Source organism: Bos grunniens, chromosome X, assembly GCF_055505025.1.
Source record: "Bos grunniens cultivar Pamir isolate PY7600 chromosome X, Bosgru_T2T1.0, whole genome shotgun sequence".
In the NCBI taxonomy this organism is placed as follows: Eukaryota; Metazoa; Chordata; class Mammalia; order Artiodactyla; family Bovidae; genus Bos; species Bos grunniens.
In genome coordinates this window covers 9,239,930-9,266,013 of record NC_141194.1, presented here as the reverse complement: position 1 = coordinate 9,266,013, position 26,084 = coordinate 9,239,930, and the positions used below count along the sequence as shown (strand labels likewise).

Sequence of the window (26,084 nt, the reverse complement as noted above, 5' to 3'; positions counted from 1 at the left end):
ATATGCCATTGATAAGAAATTATTTCAAATTGTGAAATGCATCTGGGTAAAAGAAAAGTATGGAAAAACCTGCACATTCTTTTGTTAGCAAAACTGAATTCAGCTAGATAATCTTTCCCATATTATTACAAAGCGAGTTTTACATTAATTAGCAAGCTCTCCCAACAGAATGAAAGGCAGCTGATTTTCTAAATCACTTGCTTACTAATACATGATTGCAATTTAATAGGCTGCTATGAACAACTTATTTTTAGGACATATGTTTTGCATGTCATTATTTTCACAAAGAGCTGTTTTGAAATATAAATTTGTTTTCATGTCCCTGACAGATTTGTATATATGCAGAAAATGAGAAATACTGTCACTGGATCATAGAACTAAATGTAAAAGCAAAACCTTAATATTTCTTGAGGAAATCACAGGAAAATATCTCTTTGACCTTGAAGTAAGCAAGGCTATCTTTAAAAAGGACTCAAAAGGTATTAACCATAAAAGAAAAAGTGATTAACCACATTTGATCAAAATGAAAAATCTCTGCTCACCAGAAGACACCATCAAGAAAATGAAAAGGCAAACCACAGACTAGGATAAGATTTGCAATACACAATCCATGACAAAGTACATGAATCCAGATGCTAAAAAGAACTGCTCTGTGTGCGTATGTGCTCAGTCATGTTTGTGACCTCATGGACTATAGCCCGTCAGGCTCCTCTGTTCATGGGACTTCCCAGGCAAGAACACTGGAGTGGGTTGTCATTTCCTTCTCCAGGGGATCTTCCCAACCCAGAGATCCAACCTGTGTCTCTTGCGCCTCCTGTATTGGCAGGCAGGTTCTTTAACATTGCACCACCTGGGAAGGAATACATGGACATATTCCTCTGTAAAAACTCCCTGAACTGTGCACTGAAGACCTTGACCTTTACCTTTTACTGCCTATACGTTATTAGAAATTTCTTCTTCATGGGTAATTGTTGCTTCCCTGCTTTCCCCATGCATAAGAAAATTTCCAGAATCTACATAGGACAGTCACGATTTTAAAAAGTAAGTTAGACTGTTTTCAAAGGCTCCAGATAGAGCAATATCCTAAGATATTACAGCAACTGCTCTACCATGGTTTTACTAATGTTTAGCTTCTATAAAAGAGGCAGAATGTAATAATTGAATCCTCTGCTCTTTGCTAAAGTGGGCCATGACAGCATGGACAGCATACAGGTACGAGGTCACCTACGGAAGAGCTAACAGCATTCCTTCTTTGCAGCTCACCTGTCCTCATCAGTGTAGTTTCACTGGGTCCGGTATGTCACGTCATCTCATGTCTGTGTTCTATCATGACAGCTGTGTGGATCTCAGGAGCCTGCTGTGGGGCTGTGTCCAGGTGGCTGTCATCCTCTCTGAAAATGCTGTTGGCTCCGTGGCCCCCTAAGCCTCTCCAGTGACCCCCCACCTCAGGCAATCCAAGTAGAACTCCTTGTCTTCCAGAAGCACATGGGTGCTCTCCATTACATAAAAAAGACTCATATTTCCAGTCCACTCTCCCTACGATTGGGTTTCCCAGGTGGCTCAGTGGTAAAGAATCCGCCTGCCAAGCAGGAAATGGGGGTTTGATCCCTGGGTCAGGAAGATCTCCTGGAGAAGGCAATGGCACCCCACTCCAGTATTCTTGCCTGGAGAATCCCATGGACAGAGAAGCCTGGCGGGGTGCAGTCCACGGGGTCACAAAGAGTCAGACACGACTGAAGCAACTAAACAGCAGCAGGAGAAACTCCCTACAACTACGGCAGATGTCTATGAACTTGGGCTGGGGGACAATTTGAGAGCATGCAAGGGGCTATTTTCACAATGGTTCCTCCATTCTACTTTGTCCCAAACCTCTGATTTAATCCCTACTGGGCTCTGAACTGTGAAGTCTTGACATCTGCCTGGTCCACCTCTAACCCTCTGGCCCTGCCTGCTGTTTGAGGAGTTTGACCCTCAGCTGCTTCCCTATTGGCTTGGACCTTAATAGGCCACCTGCCTCTCAGCATCCCATGTTATGCCCTGCAGATTCCAAACCCTGGCCCAGGTACAGGGCCAACCCTAGATCCAGGTATGGGGCCATCACTTCACTACCACTGATCACTCTGAATGGAGGCTGAAGAATGATTACAAGTGGTAATATGTTGGTGGGAAAGCTTCTATTTGAGAACAGTTTAAAGTACTCAAAGAATAGCAAGTTTATACTATCTCCAATTTAACAATTTTCCTATTTTGTAAATGTAGTTGAAAAAATTCCTACCGTATGTAAAACTTCTTGCCTTTTCATACCGTTCACTCCAATACTTTGGCCACCTAAGGCAAAGAACTGAGTCATTGGAAAAGACCCTGATGCTGGGCAAGATTGAAGGCGGGAGGAGAGGGGGACAACAGAGGATAAGATGGTTGGATGGCATCACCGACTCAATGGACATGAGTTTGAGTAGACTCTGGGAGGTGGTGATGGACAGGGAAGCCTGGTGTGCTGAAGTCCATGGGGTCGCAAAGAGTCAGACATGACTGAGCAACTGAACTGAACTATGTCAAACTTTAGGCAGGCAGCTCAAACTGGAATTTTGATATATGGAAATCCTTTTCTCAGTCTGGTGTTTTGAGGTATATATCTGAATGGGAATTTTCTTTAAATGCTATAATGCTACATACACATAGCCACATTTATGGGATACTAATACTAATACATTTTCATAAATAAAGGGCTGGATTGGGAAAATGATGAGCTTTTCTGTTATCTGAGAAAAGTACTTTCCTTCAGATCCATGTATTGACTCTGAACAAATTTACTGCCTAAAAGAGGTTCTGTTTTGGTTTTCTACCTAGCTGAGTGTAGGAACTAGCCTTAGTTTATAGCAAAACCCAAGAAGCACATCTTTATAGACTGAAGTGAAAAGAACAGTTTCTGCAAAATTAAGTATGCATCACACTTGAAAACGCTGAGGTCAAAGAGAAACTTAGACCCTCTCAGGAAACTCTTTTGTCCTAGGCTGAAATTCAAGACTGAAGTTCAATTTAGAAGCCTGGAACTATCATCTATTATTTTTTACCCTGGCCACTGCACCGTTAAAATGGAAGATGTGGCTAATCAATTACAGCAGCTGAGGTGGAATACTGCATAGCTTGTAGTCTCTGAAGCTTAAAAGGAAATCCGTTTACAAAAATTCGGAGATACATCAAAATGACAAGGGGAATAAAAGTGCCTTCATTTTCAATTAACACCAGCCAGAGCTTTAGAAAGCTGTAACATCCTCATTCCCCTTTCCTTTACCTCTCCCAATATCTTCCAATTTCATCATCACCACATTGTGGAAATAGAACTGATGGGATGTTTACAAAACAGATGTTTTCAAGGGATGCTAATAATATATTTACACTGAAGAGATACTTTTCCAAGGGGACATAAATTACAAGTGACAGAATACAAGGTACACAAGGATGCATTAAAATGTATACCACAGAGCAGACAATATCACAGGAGATATTGTCTAGTCAGTATTTATTGAACACCTGCTATATGATAGAAAGTTTCCATGTTTCTCCTGAAGAATTAATAACCTTTTACTCTGTCAAATTATGGACTACCTGTTTAGAAGATGACTCAAAAAGAAAAGTATAATAATTCACCACACTCAGAACCAACAGGGAAGAAGTAAGGATATTCAGGATACTATCGTCTTATGACTAAGTGAACGGAGAATCGTATATGTGAGTGTGTATATACATCCTGGTGGCTCAGCTGTAAAGAATCCACTCCACCACTAATAGAGTTCCCTTCCCATGGCCAGTGCCCTCAGAAGGGAACTCTATTAGTGATACAGAGGTCCAATTGTTGTTGGTAATTTGTTCTTCCTACTTATTTCTTTGCTTCTCTGCCTGAACATAACTTTCTCATACCAAATACAGGTTTTTTTTTTTTTTTTTTTTTTTTACCTCTAACTTCAGCCAGCACACATCAGCAAGACCGTTCTTCTGGTAGCATAGCCTCAGTTTCTCGATCACTACTCTGTAAGTCAGTGGTTCTCCAGCAGGGCTGACTCTGTACCCCTAGGGTCTTGGGCAATGTCTGGAGATATTTTGACACAACTTGGGATAGGATGCTACTGGCATCTAGTTGTTGGAGGCCAAGAATGCTGCTCAGTGTCCTGCGATGCATAAGCCAGCACCCCATGACAAAGAATGATCCAGCCCAAAATGTCACTCGTGCTGAGATTGAGAAATTCTGCTCCACACTTAGGTATAATCAGGCTGACTATGTGACCTGCTAATGGCTTAATGACTAGGTCATTTTATTTTAGCATCTCAGATGCAGAATCAGTCAGAGTTCCTGGTTTATGGCACATTCTCATCACTGGACTCTACAAGGCCTGATTTTCTTTATTTTCTATCCCTATTCCCCAACTCAACCACTCTAACATACTTGATGTGTATCTTTTATTTGTATATGACCTTGGATAGCCCTTAGGGGTGTGTTTGTGCATGTGTTTTTTGTTTTTTTTTTGGTTTTTTTTTTCAGGTAAGAAGTGGATTTATTCAGAGTGAAATACACTCCAAAGACAGAGTGTGGGCCATCACAGAGGGCGAGTGCAGCAGCCTCAAAACGAGACGTGGTTAGCTGTTACGGGATGGCAATGAGTGGGAGGATTGTTCCAGCCGTTTTGGGGATGGGGTGCAGATTCCCAGGAATTGGGCCCTCACCCACTTTTTTGGTCTTTTGATGGTGCCTTGGAACTGTCATGGTGCTGTGTACATGTGTTTGATGTTACGTGCTTGGCATTGGGCTCTAAACCCACAGCCTTATCTTTCTGATTGCACACAGCACTGTTCTCAAGATCCACCCACACTGCTGTGTGTGAATCCAGTATGCTCTTTCTCTAAGAAAAGAGAGAGGCATGCTAAGAAATATTCCAGAGTATGCTTTCACCACAGTTAACTAATAGCCTCCCCCACTCCCACCAGTGGTGGCGTTTGTAACACTTCACTAGTACAAATGTCATGACAAACACCTTAGGAAATGTTTCTTCTATATCTGTGTGAGAATTTCCCTGAGACATGTATCCAGGAGAGAGACTACTCAGTGCTATTTCAGATATTATCACAAAGTCTTCCAAGCAATAACGTGAGATATTCAGCATCATTGTTTTCGACTGTAGAGAAGAAACAAAGGAAATGTCCAGGGATTACATACAGTGCCCATCAGCAGAGCTAGGATTTGAACCTATTTTTTTCTGAAGCTCACACCTCACTTTCTCTTGAGAAGCTTCTAGATGTAGAAGAGAATGAAATCCAGAGCAGAAATGGCACTGACAGAACAGTGAGACAGAGGGATCTGTGGAAGTCTGTAAAACATTCTAGAATCTTCTACCCTTCCCCAGATGAAGTATCTTCCTCTCCAGCCTCTTTATTATTCTCAAGGTATCCAGGAACAAATTTCACAGGGACAACTGAACCCATCACAGGGAGGATGAGAAGGCCCTGATGGCCTAAGCTTCAAGCCCAAAGGACACTCTGCCAAAAAACCCCAATCCTCTCCTGGTGTTGGAATGTCTTCCCCATTTGTTCTTTCATTCATTTTCAGCATTAATCAATCCTTATATTCTCTTGCCTTCTAGCTGAATCATGTTTAGAGAAGTCAAAACTGGATTAGGCTGTGTACCAGGCAGGCTAATGAAATCAGAAGGAGGAAGCTAGTGAAATACCCCAGGCTCACAATCTAGATTCCCAGGCCTGGGTCCAAATGCTATTGAACTGCTGAGAAACCGTGAGCAGCTCACCTTCTCTGAGTCTCACTGAACTCCCCCGGGAAAGAGGTGAGGTTCAACTTGTTTCAAAGCACATTCAGGGTCAGTAAACGTCCCTCAAGAGCCCTTCAGAATGGCAGGGCGTTTGGGAATGAGAGTGCCAGCACTTGTCCACTTTGACCAATTTTATATACAGTTGTCTCTCCATATCCACAGGAGGCTGGTTCCAAGACCCTCCTCAGACACCAAAATCCAAGGATGCTCAAGACTCTTATATAAAATTGTGTGGTATTTGCCTAAGCCTACACACATCCTCCTGTATGCTGCTGCTGCTAAGTCGCTTCAGTCGTGTCCGCCTCTGTGCGACCCCATAGACGGCAGCCCACCATGCTCCCCCGTCCCTGGAATTCTCCAGGCAAGAACACTGGAGTGGGTTGCCATTTCCTTCTCCAATGCGTGAAAGTGAAGTCGCTCAGTTGTGTCCAACTCTTAGCGACCTCATGGACTGTAGCCTACCAGGCCCTCCGTCCATGGGATTTTCCAGGCAAGAGTACTGGAGTGGGGTGCCATTGCCTTTTCCGATCCTCCTGTATACCTACATAAAATCAGCTCTAGACTATGTATAATACCTAACACAATGTAAATGCTATGTGCTCAGTTGCTCAGTTGTGTCTGACTCTTTGCGACCCCATGGACTGTAGCCCATCAGGCTCCTCTGTCCATGGGATTTCCCAGGCAAGAATACTGGAGTGGGTTGCCATTTCCTTCTCCAGGGGATCTTTCTGACCCAGGGATCGAGTCCAAATCTCCTGCACCTCCTGCATTAGTGGGTGAATTCTTTACCATTGTGCCACCTAGGAAGCCCCAAATGCTACATAAATAGGTATAAATACAATGTAATGTAAATAGCCACCAGTGCATGGCAAATTCAAGTTTTCCTTTTGGGAACTCTTTAGACATTTTTTTTCCAGAATATTTTCGACCCATGGTTGATTGAATCTGCGGATGCAGAACCAGAGAAACAGAGGCTTGCTGTAGCAATGCTACAGATCATACACGTCTTTTTACAACAAAGGGTTCCAGCAAAAATGAAAGATTCTGAAAAATGATGGATCACAGTGACTTTCAAACCCGGCTCAGTGCCAGATACTCTCTCTTTCTGTGACAAATCCCCCTTCTCTTAACCCCAGAGCTCTGGCTTCCTTTAACTTCACTTCTCCTAGAAAATAAAGACACTGAAGGAAGAATCGTGGTAGAGGGACCAGGCCACCTTCTCCGCTGGACACAATAAACCCGGGGTCCAGAGCTCACAGTATGTCTAGAGGCCCACACACATTATTTGCATTTTCATTTCTTTTCAAATCAGAAGAAAAAAGTAGTATAATAATAACGTACAAAAATGACTGCAGCCTGGATTAGATATGTCTTTAAGCCAAAGAGTGTGTGAGTGCTAAGTCGCTTCTGTCATGTCCAACTCTGTGTGATCCCATGGATCGCAGCCTGACAGGCTCCTCTGTCCATGGGGATTCTCCAGGCAAGAATACTGCAGTGGATTGCCATTTCCTTCTCCAGGGGACCTTCCCGACTGAGGAATTGAACCCATATCTCTTACATCTCTGGTATTGGCAGGCAGGTTCTTTACCACTAGCGGCCTCTGGGAAAACTGTAGTAAAATACAATTTTTACTACATATTGGTGGAAGATGGGGCCCACGAAGGCATCATCCGCCCCAGTCGTGGGAGATACATGGCCTCTAGAAGACAGATCTGGGTTCAGATCCCTGCCTTTGCCTTCTTGGTGGCCTGTTACTTGTCTCTGTGTCTCTGTCTCTGGTCAGCTCAGCGGGGACTCAGGTCCCCCCAGGCACTGCTGGGAGGCTTAAGTGAGCACGACTGCTCAAGGCTCTGGTCCACAGGAAGGACAACACCAGCCCTCCTCCCCCTCCTGTATCCTTTTGGCACAAGCCTCCAGCCAGATCACACAGGCAGACATTTCACAGGGCACTTAGCCAAGATTTGCTCCTTGACCTTGCCTCTAAATTTCTACAATCTCCTGCCAGATAATTCAGCCCTGCTTTGTTCCCTCTGTGAGGGATTAAACAGAAATCAGAGAATGGTTTTATAATTACCCCCTACTTTTCGGTGGAAAAACTCCCAGTGTTGACATAAGCTGATGTAAATGCCGGAGTCCCCGCCTGGACCTTACCCTCTCTCATATTTATGCCCCAGAGCTGAGAAGCAGCCAGACCTGACAAAAAAAGTAGAAATGAGTAGAATGTTCGGCCGGATTCACTGGAACTATCTATCCCTGGAAAGGTACACCTTTCAGAAACACACAAAAACTTTTAAACTTCCAGGTGAGTATTTGCTGTTTTAGTTGAAAAAATAAGAATATGGCATTAGTAGAACCACTTCAAATCAAGAACCTACTTAAAATAAAGCAGAACTGATGGGCCACCTTAAAGCCATGGAGGTAGTTCTCTGTATGAAAGTATTAATAGCTAGAATTCATTTGGGAAACTGTGTAGAATGTGTGTGTGTGTTCTTGTGTGTGTGAGTATGTGTGTAGAGAGAGAGCAATAATAGACATGTACATACACACACGTGTGTGTGCATGCTAAGTTGCTCAGTCGTGTCCAACTCTTTGCACCCGCATGGACTGTAGCCCAACAGGCTCCTCTGTGCATGGGATTCCCCAGGCAAGAATACTGGAGTGGGTTGCCATGCCCTCCTCCAGGGGATCTTCATGACCCAGGGATCGAACCCACCTCTCTTATGTCTCATGCACTGGCAGGCAGGTTCTTTACCACTAGTGCCACCTGGGAAACCCTACACACACACACACAACCAGTTAAAAGGAAATTAGGATAAAAGAGTGGCCTGGGACCCTAGCCCCACCCCCAGCTGGATCACCTGGACTAAAATCAGGCTGCGCTCATGCTTCATGTAAGAAGCAGCATGCCTCTTACACTCTTTCTCCAGTGAAAGGGGCCTCACCTGAACATAGCTCCCTCTAGGTCCACTGATGCCCTTCCTGAGACAAAAGGGGCCATAAGTCCCCAGGGACTCTGAAGGCCTTGGGTCTTGTGTAGTTGACATTTCTGGACAAGTCCTGCAAACATTGGACACCCATATCTAGACTTCTGAGTGCCAACCTTTGGATTATTCCACCTTTGACATGGTTGCTCTCAGGCTCTCTTATAAGAAGGCAAACTTACAAGGGGCAAGGTGATTCTGCTAGGACGTGGACCCCCGATGCATATGCAGCAAAAAGCCAGACTCCTTTCTATTGGGAGGATGGGGTGCTCACACCTCTTGTCAACCCTGGCTTGATAAATCTGCCCTTTCCCTATAGGACATACTCCTTATCCCATACTATGTAACATCCAGTTAATCCCACATCTTGAGGAATGGCCCAGAGGCAGCCATAGATATAGGCTGAGATATTGCTGCTGATCTCTGTCTGAGTGGTGGGGCTGTAGGCAATGGATATTTTTTTATTTCTACTTCTTGGACTTTATCAATTTTTTTCCTTTCCCTTAGAATGGAGGAGGGGATAGTTACCATGTAAAATGAACATGGGGACTTCTCTGGCAATCCAGTAGTTAAGACTTTGCCTTCCATACAGGAGGTACAGGTTCGATTCCCAGACAGGGAGCTAAGATCCCCACATACCTTTCTGCCCCAAAACTGGAACAAAAACAACAGAAGCAATACTGTAACAACTTCAATAAAGACTTTTTTTAAAAAAGATCCTCTACATTTAAAATAAAATAAAATGAGTGGGAAACCAAGCACATGGCAGCCCCTCAAAAGAAACCAATCTACTTGGTGATGTGGTCTGGAATTAACCACCCATTCCTTCAAAGGTGTAATCTATGAGATGCTGGTTTTAAAGGAAAGCTAATCTCTGCTTTCATTTTCTCACACTAAATGTTGCTGAAAGAGAAAGCAGTTTGTGTCTCTTCAGGTTAGCAGATACTAGTCTCTGTTATGAAAGAGTCTCTTAGAAAATGTCTTGTTGCATGCTTGACAAGGTTGCTTTCCCTCCAGGACTCTCAGGGAAAGCTATTTTTGTGAGAAATAATAAATCGAGCTAAATAAAAGGTGGCCTAAAAAAGGATTTATACTTTCATTTGTGAGACTGGTACGTGGCAGTACATGAATCAAAGTCACCTCATTTAATTGACTGTCCTAACAAGGGTGGTTATCTGGCTTCACAGCCTACAGGAGAGAAGAGAAGTGGAACAGGGAAAGGATGAAGACAGCATGTGAGAGGCTTAGTGGGTAACGATGACAGTGGTGAGTGGACACAAATAAACCCCTGCCTGGCTTAGAGGGTAAAAACCGAAGTGGTATCGAGATATTTTAATAGCAGATATCAAGAATTTCAAACAAAATATGTGTGGTACTGTTGGATCAAAATTAAGAAATTGAGTTTGTGTTCCTTTGTTTGTTTTATGAACGGTGCCTGGTACGTGGCAAGCATTTGCTGTAGGGATACTGAATGGATAAATGACACAGATCCCTGACAGGAACACAGTGAAATGGCCACACAGATTTTGCTGGAGCCAGTAGAAATTCTATTTTCTTTTTGGCAAGTCATTTAGAAAAATGGATCAGATCTTAAAAATGCCATTGATTTGGGATTCGGCAGTTGTATTTCTAAGAATCTGATCTAACAACATAATTTTAACAAACATATTTTCAATTGATAGGCTATCAGCAGTCACACTGGAAACAAATCAAGTTTCCAATAAAGTGGAATGGTTAAATAAACTCAGTGGACTATTACACCACCAGTATCATAGGATGTTTAGGACAACCTGTAAAAAATATAAGAAAATTCTCTAAATTCTTTACATTTATCTATCAATCTATTTATCCATCTACAAATATATATACACATATGTGAACATGTATAATTATATCCATATGTACAAAAGCATATATGTGGTATGATCATACTTTTGAACTAAAAGAATAACTATTATTCCCTATACCAACAGTGGTGGTGGTGGTGGTGTAGTTGCTAAGTTGTGTTCGACTCTTGCAACCCCATGGACGGTAGCCCACCAGGATCCTCTGTCTGTGGAATTCTCCAGGCAAGAATACTGGAGTGGGTTGCCATTGCCTCCTCCAGGGGATCTTCCCAACTCAGGGATGAAATCCAAGTCTCCTGCACTGGCAGGCCGGTTCTTTACCACTGAGTCACCTGGAAAGCCCACCAACAATACTGCAGAGTAATTAAATAGTCACTGAAGGAAAGTTTCACTTTACAGAAGTATTCTAGGTAATAAATGAAGACTGAATGAAAGGATTAGATTAGAATAACACCCAACTAGTTACCTTTGCTGAGTAACAAATTACCCCAGGACCTGGTGCCTGAAAACAAAATTGTTTCTAGGGGTCAAGAATTCAGGGCTGGGGCTTCCCTGGTGGCTCAGTGGTAAGGAATCCTCCTGCCAATTCAGGAGACACGGGTTCGATCCCTGGTCTGGGACGATTCCACATGCTGCAGGACAGCTAAGCCTGCAAGCCACAACTACTGAGCCCACCGGCCAAAACAGCTGAAGCCCACACACCCACGCTCTGCAACGAGAGAGGCCACCCCAAGGAGAAGCCTGAGCGCCACAACTAGAGAGCAGACCCTGCTCCCACAAGTACACACAGCCAGTGCGAAGCAGTGAAGACCCCGGGCGGGCAAAATAAAACTCATTAATTAATTTACAAATGATTGAGTCAGATAATCTGAAGTTTGACTTGGGTAGAAGACACCAAATAAATGCTCTTATCTTCTTTGCTTTAATTTTGTAACAGACGTTGTCAAAAGATATCACCATCTTACCTTCATGATTAATATTCCTGCCCTAACTCTTCAAGCTTTTAGTGACAAAGTAGATCCATTTACTTTCTTTTGGTGTGATTCAATATTCTTATTTCCACAGCATTATTTAGACTGAGACAGAATTCACATATCATAAAATGCACCCATTTAAAGCACACAATTCTGTGGTTTTTAGTATATTCACAAAGTTATGCAACTATGACCACTAATTCTAGAACAATTCCGTCACCCCCATAAAGAAATCCCATATCCATTAGCAGTCCCTTCCCAGAGCCCAACCCCTTCACACATGCCCTCCCCCTTACCCTAGGCAACTATTAAATCTATTTTCTGTCTTTATGGACTTACCTATTCTGGGTATTTCTTATAGATGAAATCATAGAATCTATACATTCTTTTGTGACTGGCTTCTTTCACACAGTATGATGTTTTCAAGGTTCAGGCACATTGTAGCATGTATGAGCACTTTGATACTTTTCATGGCTAAATAATACTCCATTGTGTGTATAGACCACATCTGTTCATCTCTTTTTCAACTGATGGGCATTTGCACCGTTTACACTTTGGGACCATTATGAATAATGCTGCTATGAACATTTGTGCACAAGTTTTTGTATGGACATATGTTTTTCTTTTGGGTAGATACCTAGAAGTAGAATTGTTGAGTCCCATGGTACCTCTGTGTTTAAATTTTTGAGTAACTGCCCACACTTACATCTTCCCTGTGTCTACTCCACTCAAGGTCTTACTGGACTGGCTTGCCTTGTTCACATGTTCCTCCTCAACCAAGCACCATGATGGCCAAGAGTCTGTGAGGAGCTGACTGGCCAGTCTATGTACTTTGCCCAACCTTGGAGCTGGAGAGGAACTCACTCACCTCACATACAAGCCACAAGCCACAGGGGACTGGCAGTGAGGAAGTGGGGTGGCCCTCATAGGAAATGTGAGGAAGGGGGGGCAAAGGAGGGAGCAAAATGCAAAAATGCCTGCCCTGCTGGCTTTCTATGAGTACAGATCTAACTGACTCAAAGAAATGACGAATTGAGAACAAGACATAATCTACTATGACCTTTTTGCCTCTGTCTGGCACTTTGTACAATAGCTTGCATGTCGTCAAAATAATTTTTAATACTTCCACAATTATTCCTGAAGCAATAAATCTAACTCCAAGAAATACGTAAAACAAGAAACACCAAAAAAGCAAATGAAAGTCTCCCTACTCTGAGCAACCAGGGTTAAAATTTCAGTGATTTACATGTTTTTTTCTATACATATGTAAACATGTATACAAACAAAATATTTATTAACCAACTAGAACATTTCAATTTGACTGGCTCTCAAATTATACCTAATTTGTTATTTTGGAAAAGTCTGGTTTTCCGCCATCAGGTTGATATTTAAATGCAGGACCTCACTCCATTTCTTGCTTTATGTTGACATAATAGCTGTTACTACCTAGTACCTGTTTATACTTTATTTTGTCCAACATTTTTAAATGCTTCCATTTGTCATGGTATTTTTACATGGTGTGATATCTGGAATTTACTTCAAAAACTTTAACAGCAGTACAAGAAGTGGGTAAAAGTATGGATAAAAAAGATCGGCTATTAATTGATAATGGTTGAAGCCGATGATCATACCTGGGGGCTCAGTACTTTACAGGGTCAAGTTTTGTATATGTTTAACATTTCCCATAACAAAACGCTTAAAAATAAACATTTTATACACGACTGTCCTAGATGTAAGCCAAATTTTTTAGAAGTACTTACTTTGCAATTTTAATTTGAGCTGAAAAAATCATTATACCATCCTTTTCTGTTATAAAACATAAAATATATATCATTGGACAAATTTTCTCTTCCTTTGTCCAAGAGGTACTGTGAAAACATATATTTATGTTGGAGTCCTATGTGGAAAGATTGTCCTTGTTATACCAATGCAAAATGAGTATTACAGAATCATGTAGCAATGAATGCCCAGGTAGACCATTCAATTTAATGCGATGCAGAGCAGACTCCATGTTGACAAATTAGCTACAGAACAACCAACTATGAAAAATGGTGCCACATCAGAGGGGCCCAGGCATCAGTTCTTTGTCAACCTGCCCATCATGAAGGCCAATAGGAGCCATGCACCCTGAAAGCATGTGATGTTACTCAAGCTGACAGGAGGCCAAGCCACGATTTAGCAAATCTTCAGCAAAACCTATGTGATTGCCACAAATGACTCTGTATTATTTCTGTAATGCTGCCTTAAACAATGCTATTCTTTACTGTTTCATTTTAAAAAAAAATAACTCCCTGTTTTAAGATGATTAAAATCTGCTCAGATTCTCTTCGGCTGACTTGATCGAAATACACAATTTAGTCATCAACACTGAAAACAGTATGCATTATATCGCTCTTTTTGAATATCCTGATAGCACACTACTTCTGTGGTGTGTCCCTGGAAAAGATTTGATTTGGTTCATTTAGATACAGGAGATGGGGGAAACAGGAAACTATCCTTAGGAAAAGAATACCCTTAAGATTACTGTTTACAATGAGATGCTAAAGATGAAATCATCAGTTTGGAAGTGTTGAACAGTGTACTGGAAGAGTAACTTCTCAACAACATACACTGAGAGGTGTCCACGGAATGCCTCTATATGTGTCTATGAAGGCAATTAGGCTAAAAAGTGGACAGCCAATTGTAGCGTGTTCATTTTCCCCTGTCAAGGTCCACATCCTCATGAGGTGGCAATTTCCACAGTAATCTAGGAAATTGAAATGAAATAACTGTCATTTCCAAGTCTTCAAAAAAACTCATTACTGGCTCTTTCAAACTATTCTGTGCCTTTTAGAAAATATAGGAAGAGGGCTTTTCTGTTTCATAGGGGATCCTTGATTCCTCTCTCAAGTCTTGAATCGCCAATATCAGCCATCAGCCTCACAAGCATATTTAATGTCTCAATTTCAGTCTCTCTGAAGAAGATACTTCAACAGATGGTTGAAAAGGAAATAGGACAAGAATCAAAGAAGATGGTTTCAAAAGGAAGCTTAGAGAAACTAACCCAATGCATGGTAACTTCATATGGCTAAAAAAAGTGCCAGTCAGCTGGCTGGTGGATGAAATAGAATAAGGTCTGTGCATCACCGTGGACTGATTTTCCTTAAGGAAGTAGAAAAGAGAAACAGCCCCTCCCAGAGATCCAGGCTCTAGGCTGGGTTCTAGAAGCCTGATCTCAGCAATCAGAGAGGTGGAGCCCACCTTCAGGCTGAGTGCTCTGGAACTGAAGGGAAAAAAAATCAGGAAATGAAAAGATAATATGTAGGAAGCACCAATCCGAAAGAGCCAAAGAGGAAGGCAAAATCCACTTCCAGACAAAAGGTGTGAGGAATGAATTCTATTTATTTTTCTTTCATTTCTGAGACAGTTCCTGGAGAGATTCGTGGTGGCTGCACGAGCTGAGAAGGAACTTTCTGTGGCAGGAGGAGGAGGCAACAACTAACTGCTATCCTAGCCATGCTGAAATTTTCAACCTACAGCACTTCTCGCTCGTGTGGTCTGTGCGAAGCCACACCATGCCCAATGCTATTCTAATCAAGCAATGAAGGATCCGTGGGAGAAGCTAAAGGGATTCCATCACACTTACAAAACAGACACTTAGTCACAGCTGCTCTCCAGTGAAGTGTGGGTACTTAATCACAGCTGCTCTTCAGTGAAGTGTGGGTTTTCTCGACCCCCTTCCTGCATACAATAGGCACACACCTCCGGGGGAGGGTGTGACAGTCTGATCCAGGGGCACACTGGGGAACGGTGAGGACCAGATAAGGAAAGGCGGCGTTCCCGCCTGAGTTCTTACAGGCTGAAAAAAGGGAGCCCAGAAGGCAGCACGAGCTTTTCTGTTCTGGTGTCTCACACACAGGTAGAGAATAAACTACTGTGACCTAGAATGAAATGGCTGTAAAGGGCAATATGATCAGCTTGAAAAACAGTTGCAATATTTACTTTTTAACAGACTGCATAGTGTTTTGCTTCCCTATTTTAATTTCAAAAGGAAATACTTCCCTTTGGCTTTAATGTAGGTCATTGTAGCAATGAGAAGAATGATATATCTGATTTATATAATGTATACACATAAAAATAGATGAAAAGAGTATCTTTGGTGCTGAGGAAGGAAATTCCTTTCCCTGAAATCCCTTGTGCTTTTAAATGGCATGCAAACCTCCCCTAAAACCCCCTCCCAAAAAACAAACCAAAAAAAAAAAAAAATGGTGTGCATACTAATGAAAAACTCTCCACAATTCCTACCCACATATGGGCATGTGTGGATGTGAGAAAACCCAACCATGACCTCATACAGCAGTAATGCATCATGAATGAAATATGAGATATTGAGGGATTACAGAAAACTGTAGAGGTCAAAAAAAAAAATCAGTCACTACAAAATGGGCAAGAGGGTTTTGAAATCATGACTTTCCTTTAGCTTCATTATTTGAAAGCCCAAGAACTCAACTATTTGGAGTCACAGGATAGAGAGCTACTGAATGTATTTTGAAAACTGAAACTCTCCCACTGTTTGCCTTCTGCTTACCAAACAGGATTTCACATTATCAAATACCCTTTCCCTGAAGACATGAAGCGATTTTATACAATCTAAAAGGCAATGGTAATCAAGTAAGGAAAAGCATGTATCACTCTCAAGTCGTAAACAGATTCTACAAACGGTGCCTGATGCTAACGGTATAAAACAACAAGTACAAACTGGCCACTTGTTCGTTATTGTGTTACTTTAGTTAGTTTCAGGTAGTTTATGTGGGTATTATCAGAATCTGAAATCTCCTTCCTAGATAATTCAAGTCCTTTAGAAAGCAGGAAAAGCACTACAGAATCTCTCTAGACCAGGGGCAGCAAGACAGCCTGCAGGACACATCCTACCCACCACCTGCTTTTTGTCAAGATGGTTGTACTCGAACCCAGGGCTATCCAGTCAAGTCTATGTCGTCTGTGGGGCTTTCATTCTCTAATGGCGGAGGCTGAGCAGTTGCAGCAGTAACTGTATGGCCCAGAAAGTCTACATTGTTTACTATCTGGCCCTTCACTGACTGATGCACTAGACATTTCATTATTGATCCTCACTGTCCCCAAGGTGCAAAAAAAAAAAAAAAAAATACCAGCTAAGTAACATCTCAGTATCTAGGGTGTCATTTACCCGAACATAATTCATGGGATTTACATTGTTTTGATAGAAAGTCTGCAAATGGGGCCGTCAAGCAGTCCTCCCCTGGCTGTGTTGCATTTTGCTTTCTCCACCAAGACATGGAGTTTGTTTTTTCTCCCTCTGAATCTGGAGTGGCCCTGTGACTTGCTTTGACAGCAGAATGTGGTGGAAGATGCACGGTGGTTTCTGCTTTGTTCTCAGCACCATGAGCCACCATGTCAAAGTGTCTCCCCTGCTGGAGAGGAGCCACCAGTCCCCAGACTGACCAGGCACCCCAGACTTGAGTGAAGCCATCTGGGAGGTTGCAGCCCCACCTGAGCTCCCAGCTCAAGGCAGTCACGGGGTAGCACCAGCCAGCACCATGGGGAACCGTGTGACAATCTAGGTAACGGGCAGAGTGGTGAGAAGGAATACTGTTGTTTGAAACCATCAAGCTTTGTCATTACACAGCAATCAGAGCACTCAACTTACTGTTCTGATGTCCCATTTGGTATTTCAAAACTTAAAGCTACTTTGAAAGAATTCTAAAACAAGCCAACTCCATCATGTGTTTTTTTTTTTTTTTTTTAATATCTTCAAAACAAGAAACATTCTGTTCAGATGGCCGTGTGAGCAGGTTGGATGAAAAATGTCTCTCCTAAACTACAAGTAAGACATGGAGAATTATCTAAGCAAGAGTGAAATCACCTGGCAACAGCAATAAGACATAAAATATAATCATACCCTAACGTTGCAAAGATTTTTTTTTAATCCATCATCTTATATCAGGGGTTTCAGAATCTCACGTTTGAAGAATACATTTTTCCCCCCATTCTACTTGTCTTATTAAACAGAAAATGGGTCAGGAGAAACAAACACTTCACAGAAACCAAAACCACAGCTGTTGAATAAGTCAGCTGATAAGAGGTGACTTGTAATTGACTAGTGATAAAAGGATCAAAGTTGATATCTCCTCCCAGAAAAAAAGAGAAAATAATTGAGAAGAGGAAGGCTATGGAGAATAAACTGATACAGACGTGAGAAGAAAAGTCCACCTGGTGTCACAGAAAGGTAGAGCAGGGGATTAGATTTCCCAGGGAGTGTGGAAAAGGGCGTTTAAGCAAATATAATTTAAATATCATAGAACAGGGGCTTCCCTGGTGGCTCGGCGGTCAAGAATCCACCTGCCAATGCAGGAGACTCTGGTTCCATCCATGGGTCAGGAAGATACCCTGGAGAAGGAAATAGTAACCCATTCCAGTATTCTTGCCTTGGAAATCCCATGGACAGAGGAGCCTGGGGGGCTACAGTCCATGGGGTCACAAAGAGTCAGGCATGACTTAGAGAACAGAAGGACTTCAACTAACCTTTGAAATACCCTTGCCTCAAAGAGGAGCGGAGAAGGCAATGGCACCCCACTCCAGTACTCTTGCCTGGAAAATCCCATGGACTGAGGACCCTGGTGGGCTGCAGTCCATGGGGTCGCTAAGAGTCGGACACGACTGAGCGACTTCACTTTCATGCATTGGAGAAGGAAATGGCAACCCACTCCAGTGTTCTTACCTGCAGAATCCCAGGGACAGTGGAGCCTGGTGGGCTGCTGTCCATGGGGTCACACAGAGTCGGACACAACTGAAGCGACTTAGCAGCAGCAGCAGCAGCAGCAAAGAGGAGGCTGGAAGGAAAAAAAAATCCAACATGACTGTGGCACCTGCTATAGTGGTGGGAGGATGGATGATATCTTTCCCCCTACTTTTTAATTGTGCTTTGATATGTCTCTGCCTTTCAGTTTTTGCCTTGGTTTTATTTGGGGGGCTGAAAAATGTTAGTATCGTGTGATTTAAAAAAAATAGGGGTGGGTTGGTTTAATAATAAAAAATAATAACCTTATATAGATGAACCTATCTGCAGGGCAAGAATAGAGACACAGACTAGAGAACGGACATGTCGACACAGTAGGGGAAGGGTGGGTGGGACAAACAGAGAGTAGCGTTGACATGCATACACGACCATGTGTAAAACAGATAGCTAATGAGAAACTGCTCTATAATTAGCACAGGGTGCTCAGCTCTGAGCTGTGATGACCTAGAGGGCTGGGCGCGGGGGGGGGGGGGGGGGGGGGGGGGGGGGGGGGGTTGCTGGAAGGGCAGTTTCAGAGGGAGGGGATACATGTGTATATATATATATAGGTGAGTCACTTCGTTGTACAGCAGAAAAAACACTGTAAAGCAATTTTACTCCAATTTAAAAAATAAAAAAATAATAACCTTAGCATTTTTAGAAAATGATTTTTGAGTCTAAGTAGGAGGAAGAAAATTAAGCATAAAAAGAAATATATTGAAAAAGAAAAACATAGCCTTATTGATCAATCTAACTGCAAATTTCTTGTGGGAATCCCCCCTCCCCCATAAAAGTGGTCACTTTGACAAATAAAATCAATTTTAAAGAGAGGAAAATGCCTCAAAAATAAATTATGAGTGTTAAAATGAGCCTAACAGCAGACTTCCCTGGTGGTCCAACGATTGAAACTCCCGTTGCCACTGCATCGGGCATACCTTCTATCCTTGGAGGGTAACTAAGATCCCACATGCCACGAGGTGCCATCAAAAAGCAAAAATCTAAATAAAAATAAATGGGCCTAACGACAACTACTGAAGAATAACTCTGAAAATGTAAACAAACAGGCAGGCACAATTTGAAAATGTGGACTGGGTTTCGTAAACTTTACCTGTAAAGCATCAGATAATACATATTTAAGTCCTTGCAGGTAAAAGACAAAGATAATTAAGGCTAACAAATGCACGGGAGCGGGCTTTCTAGAAGCATTTTCACACGTAACCAGTGAGAGTGTAAATCACAAAAATGCGTCTGGAAAGCAATTTGGCAAATGTTTCAAGAACTTTCCAAACGCGTATAACGTGTTGATACCTGTAGAGCAGACAGCGCTGCTATTCGGCTGCTGCTGGGACCAGGGGTTTGAGAAGGGGCTTCTGAAGGAGGGTGGACCTCCAACAAGGATGCTTCTGGAAAGTGCCGAAAGAAGGCGGAGGCTACAACCCGCTGCGGCTGCCAGAACGAGGTGCCCTCGCGTCTGAGACGGGAAATGTGAGCGCAGCAGGACGAAGCCCCGCCCCTCTCTGTCTTCCCTCTCCAGTGCCCTCTACTGGCGGAAACAGGAAGCAAAGCCAGCACAGGAAAAAATGCGGCTTGCCAAGCCCCATTTTCAGCAAAACAGAGGACAGCAGAAAGCGGTGCATTTGAAACTGCCAGATAATCACTGAAAAACTGGCAACACTTGAAACCTCTTTATAAAAATTCCCTTAAGAGTACAAGATGTGCTGGATATTTCCCAAATCAGAGCCTTGATTCCAAACATCTTCAAGGGCAGAACAAGCTTCCCTGGTGGTGCACAGGGTAAGAATCTGCCTGCAATGAAGGACACGTGAGTTCAATCCCTGGGTTGGGAAGATCCCCTGGATCCGCACTCTTCTTGCCTGGACAATTTCATGGACAGAGGAGCCTGGGGGGAACTACCGTCCATGGGGGTCACAGAGAGTTGGACATGAGTGAGCAAAAATAGACATATAGATGTTTCTTTTAGAGTGATTTCTGGGTGCAAGCAGTTTGCTGCTGCTGCTGCTAAGTCGCTTCAGTCGTGCCGACTCTGTGCGACCTCACTTCATTATTATTTTAATCATGATTTTGTGAGCTTCTGACTTGGAAGTTTTACACTTGATCTTAGCCAAAAGGCCAAGGAGTGATGGCTTGGAAGTTTTAAGGACAAAGATGTAGCTTTCCAATAGTTTTACTTTTCCTCATTTTTCTATACAAAATGCATGATGGAGTATTATTTCTGTTACTTCTAGTACAAACCTGCATTTCTTATTGCCAGTTATAAGACTTTTAAACTAGCAGCTGTATTACAGAGCATCTATAATGTAACCTGGCATAAATCAAAAAAACCTCAGGCAGCTCTCAGATATGGTTACACATTGAAAGCACTAGGGTGCTGCTGACATCATCCTGTCATGATCTGCCGGTCTGGACTGAACCCAAAGGACAAAGGGCACACACAATTTGTTGAGAAGAGTATTTATTGGGAGGATAGGCTTCTTGTGGACTGATGCACTTTTGACAGTGACTAAGAACATTTAGCTACTTACTTCGTAAGCAACAAAGAGTATTGTTGATTTTCTCCTGGCTACAGAGAGAATATTGTTTGACCTAACCCTGATTGTACCATGGTTTAGTTCAGTTCAGTCCTTCAGTCGTGTCCAACTCTTTGCAACCCCACGGACTGTAGCACGCCAGGCCTCCCTGTGCATCAACTCCCAGAGTTTACTCAAACTCATGTACATTGAGTCAGTGATGCCATCCAGCCATCTCATCCTCTGTCATCCCCTTCTGCTCCTGCCTAGCATCAGGGTCTTTTCCAATGAGTCAGTTCTTCGCATCAGGTGGCCACAGTATTGGAGTTTCAGCTTCAGCATCAGTCCTTCCAATTAATATTCAGGACTGATTTCCTTTAGGATGGACTGGTTTGATCTCCTTGCAGTCCAAGGGACTCTCAAGAGTCTTCAACAACACAGTTCAAAAGCATCAGTTCTTCAGTACCATGGTGTATTTACCATATCATGTCTCAGGATGGTAAAAAACAGGTTTTAAAATTTGTCCTCCCTCTCAACTGAGAAAACCAAAGAACTGGCTTGCCCTATAGACTAAGGAACCCATGGCTCCTCAGAAATTATCTAATGTTTGAATTTGAAATATTTGAAATATTTTTCAGGTGACCAATCAGCTCCTTTCCATAACACTTGCTCTGGAAACCAATGAGTGCTTTTTACCACTGTGACGGTTTTATTTCTAATTTCTATGAGCCCATCAAAGAACAATCCCCAGTACCACCTAAAAACACTGTTGTGGGGGAGGGCTCGATGTGAGATAAGGTAACGTGGAGAAAGTTTCAAAGAGACTTCAAATTTCCGTCCATTTTCTTTTCTTTAGCTCCCTGTGTTTTAAATGTCTCACAGGACAGCCTCCCTGAAATTTAACACCCCAGAACTCTAGTAAAGCCAAGTCTCTGTCTAACGGGGTAACTTTAGACTCTAGAAAATAAAAAACCCACGTGTCTGAACATCCAACAATTCTGGCTGTATGACCTAGAGAAGGACTGGCATTTGAATACAAGAACTCTGTACAAGGGCTAGTTCTTTGCAGCACTGTTAAAGGGGGGCTTGGAAACAATCTGAATGTCCAACAGTGGTAAAGGAATTAATACAGGACAGCATATCCACATGACAGATTTTTATACAGCAATTAAAAGAACTCAGTGTGCCTACGTGAGAACAGACTGATGCAGTTTTGTATAGGTACAAATGTATATTTATACATGTATGTATATGTATATATGTAAATATGAATCTATATGTTAAAATGTGATGAAGAGTATAAAAGCAGAGAGTTTCATGTGCACAGTATCTGTCCACACTACACCAAACTCAGAAGGGTCAAGGATTGAGATCCAGGTAATGGTGAAAAAAAAGAATTTTAGCCAAATCCAAAATATTTTAGTTCTTTTTCAAACAGTGGCTGGAAACAAATCTTACAAAAGAAAGTCAATTTTATGGTGAAAGTATATTTTATTATATTCTCAAGTTTTCTGCAAACTTTAAATTTTTTACAAAATAAAATCCAGGTCGTGCTAGCTACAAGATCTGGGATCTTGGGGTGCGTTGCTGTGTTTGTCCATTCTCTCACTTGGTACCTGATTAGAAGCAAAAGCACGTATGCGTTCCTTTGGTTAGCTGATGGCTTCTAAACATGCCAGAATTTCAGCAATTTCAGCCAAGGCAATGAACTTTGAGCTGTTCCATACAGAGTGTGCAAAATGAATAGGCACATTGCGATGTTAGCTATTGCTGGATAACTGACCACCACCAAGTTCAGTTCAGTCGCTCAGTCGTGTCCGACTCTTTGCGACCCCATGAATCGCAGCATGCCAGGCCTCCCTGTCCATCACCAACTCCCGGAGTTCACTCAAACTCATGTCCATCGAGTCAGTGATGCCATCCAGCCATCTCATCCTCTGTCGTCCCCTTCTCCTCTTGCCCCCAATCCCTCCCAGCATCAGGGTCTTTTCCAATGAGTCAACTCTTTGCATGAGGTAGCCAAAATATTGGAATTTCAGCTTCAGCATCAGTCCTTCCAATGAACACCCAGGACTGATCTCCCTTAGGATGGACTGGTTGGACCTTTTTGCAGTCCAAGGGATTCTCAAGAGTCTTCTCCAACACCACAGTTCAAAATCATCAATTCTTCAGCACTCAGCTTTCTTCACAGTCCAACTCTCACATCCATACATGACCACAGGAAAAACCATAGCCTTGACTAGACAGACCTTTGTTGGCAAAGTAATGTCCCTGCTTTTGAATATGCTATCTAGGTTGGTCACAACTTTCCTTCCAGGGAGTAAGCGTCTTTTAATTTCATGACTGCAATCACCATCTGCAGTGATTTTTGGAGCCCCCAAAAATAAAGTCAGCCACTGTTTCCACTGTTTCCCCATCTATTTCCCGTATGGGACCAGATGCCATGATCTTAGTTTTCTGAATGTTGAGCTTTAAGCCAACTGTTTCACTCTCCTCTTTCACTTTTGACCACCCCCAAACAGTGACTTAAAACAATAAGCATTTATTTTTAGTCCATAATATATGGGTCAACTGGATGGTTCTGTTAACCTAGGATGGGCTTGGCAGATTTTAACTGACTTGTCTATGCATCTGTGGTGGGCTGGTATAGGCTGGGGGTTGGTTGGTTGGTCTAAAATGGTTTCACTCACATGTTGAGCAATTGGCTGGCTTTTGGCTGAGTGATGAGACTAACTAGGCAACATGTCTCTTATCATCCAGCACGTTAGCCCAGGCTTGTCCACATCTAAGGAAAAGAAGGGAAGTGAATCAATTCTGGCACATTTTCTTGGCCAAAGCAAATCCCCAAGCCAGACTAGTTGGTGATTTCTATGTAGGAAAACAGCTCTCTCGTTGAGATCTACTCAGTCTTACACACGCACACACACACACAGCCAGACCAAATTCAAGGGGGAAGGAAAATTGATTTAAAATTGAAGTACAGTTGATTTACAGTATTAAATGTTAGATCCTACCTCGTAATAAGAGAAACTGCAAATTTACATTTTAGGGGCTAGGGAAACGGAGATGGGGTGTATGTAAAGTTTTAGAAACATTCTTCATTCTGTCTACCACACTATGGCTTCTTCTAGACCACCAAATTAAAACAGGGTTTTAATGCTATGATTGGTTAAGTTTTATGAACTACAGATATAAAAGATAAAATGGATTATCATGTAAGAAAAGAAAATCTTACTAGGTTTTCCCTCTAATAGAGCATTTTTGTTTTCAGTTTTTGTACTACCCAAACATGTTTTAGCAGCCTTCATCCTCTGACTCTAATAGGTGTGTTTCTATACAGCTCACAAATCATCTCACTCAAAATTATTTTGTGGATAATAATGGGTAACTAATAGAGGCTGACGACCCGAAATTGTCTCAAAAGTCACCTTTACGACAGTGAAGATTGAACAGTAAATAGAACCTGCAGGCTGGTGTAATTTACCTTGTGCCAAAGCAGAGCTCCAAAATGACTTATTAAATCATTCCACTGAAAGTTGTAAATCTGAATGAGAGAAGTACAAATCAATAGAAAAACAGTCAAGCACTTTACCACTTATGCTTTTTTATGACCTTTTAGAAGGATAAAGGTTGATGTCGCAAAGAAATTCCAGAACAGGAAGACTTGTAAAGACGACCTGGCTATGGTTTGCATTATTTTTAATTCACATTACTTTTGCTGTCACTAAACTGTTTGTTAATCTTTTTGGCTTATATCAGAATATCCATATATCATTATTCCTCATGCCCTGCCATGCAGAAGAATTTGGGAGTCAGAGAAGTTTGAAGATCTGCCAACTTCCCATTTGCCTATAAAGGACGTTGTATGAAGGCATGGCCCTGGGTCTCCTGACCTTCCCGTGAAGTGTAAAGTCAGTGGAGTGAGGAAAGGAGCCTTGCCTGCCTTGGGCAATGATGCATGAAAGAAGACATGTGAATGATTAGATCAAATGGCCAGCCATTCAGCTCTCAAAAAGGGATTTCTGTGGAATATTTTCTTGAGTTTTAGGCATAGCCAATCCCTAGATCTCCACGCTTTAACTGAGATGTAATTCACACGCCATAACACTCACCATTTAAAAAATATAAAATTCTGTGTTTTTTAGTAAACTCACAGAGTGGGGCAATGATCATGACTGTCTTAATTCCAGAAATTTCCATCACCCTGAAGAGACCTCAGCCCTATTAGCAGTCAGTTCCAATCCCCTCTTCTCCCCATCCTCTGACTACCACTAATCTACTGTTTCTATAGTTTGCCTCCTCTGGCCATGTCACAGATGGAATCGTATGTGGTCATTTGTGTCTGCCTCCTGCTAGACCCCTTTTGATGAAAGAACATATGAACCCAGTGTTACCAACTCTTGGGGGATCCCTGCTCTCTCCCTGCCTGACTGGAGGTCAATCCCAGCCTGGCAATCCACCTCCACAAAAGGTCAAAAGCATACATCCATCTCCTCAAGCTATAAGTGAATGGTTGACATTTTGGCCACAGTCATTTATGGTGATGAAAGAAAGGATTACACTGTAAGTCCCCCAGCAAACATGCCCCAATCCTCTTTTGCTGAAGCAGACCCTTCATTGCTTTTCCTTTGGTCCTCAGAAATATCCACCATCCCCTGAGACCACAATCAGACTGTTCAACACATGAAATCTTGCTTATTCACTCATTTATTGTAACTGTATTTGTTGGTGTGTGAGGACAGATGTAATACGTATGCTTTCGATGCCAGAGGTATATTGGCAACATTTCCAACCACAGCAAGGTGATCTGGGCTGGGCCCCTACTGGATGCGCCAGTCTACATGCAAGAGGAGTAGAGCTGGGTAAGCATGTCATCCCATGTGTTGAAGATACTCACTGGGGACATACATTCTGCTTACTGGTCCCACTATTTACACCAATCAGAGGGAAAGTTGAAGCAAAGAAATCGTCATTTACAAATTCACTTTGAGTTTAGAAGATGTATTCCAGGAAAGAGAGACATAGAAAATAGCATTGTTTTGATTGCTAAGTAGACACAACATAATTCAATCAGCTTAAAAATGCACTAAGGCTTTGTCCCAAATGAACATCTGGAGGAATCTGGCTTAAGCATAAGAGAAG

The 26,084-nt window shown here is 42.3% G+C and overlaps 1 long non-coding RNA gene across 2 annotated transcripts in view; it reads right to left on the bottom strand.

Moving 5' to 3' along the window:
• LOC147339755 (uncharacterized) overlaps positions 1 to 19,905 on the bottom strand; it is a 41,732-nt gene extending 21,827 nt beyond the window's left edge. For both annotated transcript variants that reach the window (XR_015158558.1, XR_015158559.1), the window contains exons 1-2: positions 19,723 to 19,905; positions 18,358 to 18,469 (exon numbers count right to left, since the gene is read on the bottom strand). This is a non-coding gene — a long non-coding RNA (uncharacterized LOC147339755). The remainder of the gene's footprint in view (positions 1 to 18,357; positions 18,470 to 19,722) is intronic.
• Positions 19,906 to 26,084: the final 6,179 nt, after the last annotated feature.